The 5,000-nt window shown below is 37.6% G+C and overlaps 1 protein-coding gene across 5 annotated transcripts in view; it reads right to left on the bottom strand.

Moving 5' to 3' along the window:
• The window catches only part of LOC106868559 (uncharacterized), a 243,598-nt gene that overhangs the window by 109,313 nt on the left and 129,285 nt on the right, over nucleotides 1-5,000 (bottom strand). The gene's annotated exons all lie outside the window — the stretch shown is intronic.

The following is a 5,000-nucleotide window of genomic DNA, read 5'->3' as shown; positions in this document are numbered from 1 at the left end:
GAAAATGTTAAAAACAGCTTACAAGAGAGTATTCAACAAAAAGTATTAGGAGTTCAATAAAAATCACACGCCGGGAGGAAGACAGGCAAAATTAAGCTGGGCGAGATTTGAACGCAGAGCACGCTTGTTTTAACGGTTCTGCCAACCAGCACTAGTAAAATAGGTACTATATATATATATATATATATATATATATATATATAGTGCTTTTGTAGACTATTGAGTTGATTTGACTCTTATTTCTAGCAATACTGGTGCTGGCTAGTGCCCTTGTTCACTTTAGTGACATATATTTCTGCTTTTAGGTTGTGAAATCGTGAATTAGTTACCCATATTATATCTATCTATCTATCTATCTATCTATCTATCTATTTATATATATATATATATATATATATATATATATATATATATATATATATATATATATATATATATATATATATACATACATACATACTCATACGTACGTATCTACACACATACACCTATCTATCTATCTATCTATCTATCTATCTATTTATCTATCTATCTATCTATCTATCTACCTACCTACCTATCTATTTAGCCATGTTATGCAACAGAAGGAACATTAGATTAAAATAGCTATCTGTGTATCATATTTCACGCAGATATAACGCAAAAAGGCAATTCAACTGAAGTATTCGTCCCGAGATAAAATCGCTAATGGACGAGATATGTTTAAAAACACAAAACTATATCAGTAGCAGATAATAAAAGCATCCAGTAATGGCGGTGAGAATGCTTGGTGGGTATTAGTGTTTGATTTAGTTATTGGATTGCAGTCATGCTGGAGCACCACCATGAAGGGTTTAGTTGAACAAATCGACCCCAGTACTTATTTTTGCTCAGTCTTATTCTATCCGAATCTTTTGCCGAACCGATAGGTTGCGGAGACGTAAACAAACCAACTGTCAAGTGGTATTGGGGACAAACACAAGCGCGCGCACGCACGCACACACACACACACACACACACACACACACACACACACACACAGATATGTATATGTGGCAAACTTTTTTCAGTTTCCTTCTACTAGATCCATTCACAAGTAATTAGTCGGACCGAATTTATAGTAGGTGACACTTGCCCAAGGTGCCACACAATGAGACTGAACCCAAAACCATGTGGTTGGGCAGCAAACTCCATACAGCACAGCCACACCCGCACCTATTTTACTAGTGCTGGTTGGCTGAACCGTTAAAATGTCGTGCTTTGCGTTCAATTCCCGCCCAAGTTAGTTTTGCCGGTCTTCTTCCCGGCGTCTATAAAACCAACCAAGTACCAGTTAAGCACTGGATTTTTAAAATTCTAACAATCTTTTACTTGGTTCAGTTATTGGACTGTGGTCATGCTGGGGCAGCCCCTGGAAGGATTTAGTCGAAGAAATCGACACAAGTCTTTTTGCCGAACCGCTAAGCTACGGGAACATAATCGAACAGGTTGGCAATCAGTGGTGGATGTTGGGTGGGGCGACAAACACAAGCACAAATACACACATACATATAAAAATGGGCTTCTTCACAGTTTGCGTCTATCAAATTTACTCACAGAGCATTGGTTGGCTCAAAGCAGAAGACACTTGCCTGAGATGTCGCGTAGTGGGTCTGAACTCGAAACCGTGTGGTTGCGAAGAGAGCATCTTAATCTCACAGCCATACCTGTGCCTATATTTAAACAATTTGATGTATATAGGTGTAGAAATGGCTGTATGGTAAGTAGCTTGCCTACCAACCACATGGTTCCGGGTTCAGTCCAACTGTGTGGCACCTTGGGCAAGTGTCTTCTACTATAGCCTCGGGCCGACCAAAGCCTTGTGAGTGGATTTGGTAGACGGAAACTGAAAGAAGCTCGTCGTATATATGTATATATATATATATATATATATATATATATATATATATATATATATATATATGTGTGTGTGTGTGTGTGTGTGTGTGTGTGTGTGTGTGTCTGTGTGTGTGTGTGTGTGTGTGTGTGTGTGTATGTGTGTGTCTATGTTTGTGTATCTGTTTGTCCCCCAACATCGCTTGACAACCGATACTGGTGTATTTACGTCCTCGTAACTTACCGATTCGGCAAAAGAACCGATAAAATAAGTACTAGGCTTACAAAGAATAAGTCCTGGGGTCGATTTGCTCGACTAAAGGCGGTGCTCCAGCATGGCCGCAGTCAAATGACTGAAACAAGTAAAAGAGTAAAAGAGTATACATTTATAAGAACCCTTAAGAACATTGAGTAACCAAAAAATGTCGATGAAGAGTTTAATAACACGGTGTAACACGATTTTTGTCCTTGGGTAGCAATCATTCGATTACCCCTACTCCTAGAAAGTATGAAAAATTGCTAATGTTCCTTCAAACTTTGCTTTTGTTACATTTATTCAAACCTTAAAGAATCCCACTCAACACATGGCTACGATGCTCCCCCACTAAGGGCCATGTTCAACTGGTTAAGGTCAAACAACTGACAAGCAAATCTGTGGTATTGAGCAGAATATTTGCTATAACGATATTTCTGCTTTAGCAACTCAGTGCTGAATCTGTTTGTTTGAAATGTAATGGAAAATAGGTCAGTTTCAAAACTTTGATGTCCAGGTCATAAAAGCAACGGGAATAGTAGTGATTTCTTTTCATTTCTAGATAGAAGCAAATAGGAAATAATACTTACTTACCAATGACATAAATAATTAAACAAATAAATTAAATTAAATTAAAATTTTGTTACCCAGTGTAATCTATTGTAATGAATTTTTTTGGTAATACTGTCATCGAAGTTACAGTCACTATGCATTTCACTCGAATAAAATATTCTTCTCTACTCTAGGCATAAGGCCCGAAACTTTTGGGGAGGGAGTGAGTCGATTAGATCGACCTCAGTACGCAACTGGTACTTAGCTTATCGACCCCGAAAGGATGAAAAGCAAGGTCGATCTCGGCGGAATTTGAACTTTGAACGTAAAGACAGACGAAATACCGCTAAGCATTTCGCCCGGCGTGCTAATGTTTATTATTTCTTTACTGCCCACAAGGGGCTACACACAGAGGGGACAAACAAGGACAGACAGAGGGATTAAGTCGGATATATTGACCCCAGTGCGTAACTGGTACTTATTTAATTGACCCCGAAAGAATGAAAGGCAAAGCCGACCTCGGCGGAATTTGAACTTAGAACGTAGCAGACGAAATACCGCTAAACATTTCGCAAAGCGTGCTAACGTTTCTGCCAGCTCGCCGCCTTACTTGAATAAAATATTAAGACATCAATGTTTATATGTACACAACGCTTCGATCGGGTTCGATCTCCGATCGTCATCAGTTTGTCTTATTCTGCGATGTGTACATAGTGCGGACTGGTTTCTGTAAGACCATTTATTTGTAAAACTGGTTGGAACAGTGCTTGTCTAAGTCTGTCTTTTATGCATAGGTGTGCGCGTCTCTGGGTTGTAGATGTGTGTGTGTGTGCAGGTGTATGTGTGCAGATGTGTGCGTGTGTGCGTGTGTGCGTGTGTGCGTGTAGGGTATTGGCGTGTGCCTGTGATTGTGTACATGTGTGTAGGAATAAAGACATCTGATAATGGTTGAAGAGGGAATAGTTCGATCATCTCGTAATATCGATTTTTATCAAAACTCCTCTGTGTGTGTAAGTGTGAATGTCTGTATACATATGTATGTATGGATGGATGGATGTAAGTATGTGTGTGTGTGTGTGTTTATATATATATAGACACACACATACATATATATACATATGTATGTATATATATATATATATATATATATAAACACACACACACACGTATATATATACATATGTATGTATATATATATATATATATATATATATATATATATATATATATATATATATATATATATAAATATATATATATATATATATATATATATATATATATATATATATATATATATATATATATATATATATGCATGCATGCACATATGCACATACACGCACACATAAATAGATACACAGATGTAGATACACTTATATACTTTTACATGAACGTATTATATATATGACACACACACACACACACACACACACACACACACACACATGCACGCACCAGCATTGGTAACCAATAGCAATATTAAATAAATAATATTGACAACAACGGTTCTGATGAAATTTAATTAGTTTTTCTCTTGAATGTATGCAATTAATACGTTATTGTTAGTATTTTCATTATATAGGACAATAGATTGACAGAATCAGTTGAGCACCAGCCAAAATGCTTTGTGGTATATATGAGCCACCCATTACATTCTGAGTTCCAATTCCACCGGAATGGACTTCGTTGTGGTAATGTCAGAAATCATTTTTATATTTAGCAGCAAGGCGGTGAGCAGGCAGAAACGTTAGCACGCCGGGCGAAATGCTTAGCGGTATTTCGTCCAAATTCAACCCAGGTCGACTTTGCCTTTCATCCTTTCGAGGTTGATAAATAAAGTACCAGCTGTGTACTGGGTCGATCTAATCGATTGGTCCCCCTCCCCCCAAATTTCGGGCCTTGTGCCTAGAGTAGAAAAGAATCGTTAGCACGCCGAGAAAAATACTTAACGGTATTTCGTCAGTCCTTACGTTCTGAGTTCAAATTCCGCCGAGGTCGACTTTGCCTTTCGTCCATTTGGGGTCGATTAAATAAGTACCAGTTGATGTAATCGACTAGCTCCTTTCCCCAAATTTGCTGGTCTTGCGTCCAATTTGAAATTTTATGATATATAGCAGATTCTAGGTCTTCATATTCAAATCCCTGTTGAGTCAACTGTGTCTTTTATCCTTTCGGGGTCGATGAAATAATGATATGACCCTTCACCTGTCCTGTGTATCCTGTTTTAAACACAGGAATTATTTCCCTGGTGTTCATGCATTATAAATGATTCACAATCACAATTTCTTTTCAATTACCAAAGTAAATTGGGACTTATGAAAGGAAAACTTTATATCAC

This window comes from Octopus bimaculoides, chromosome 27 (genome assembly GCF_046866305.1).
Source record: "Octopus bimaculoides isolate indiv1 chromosome 27, ASM4686630v1, whole genome shotgun sequence".
Taxonomy (NCBI): Eukaryota; Metazoa; Mollusca; class Cephalopoda; order Octopoda; family Octopodidae; genus Octopus; species Octopus bimaculoides.
This window is presented reverse-complemented; position numbering and strand designations above follow the sequence as displayed.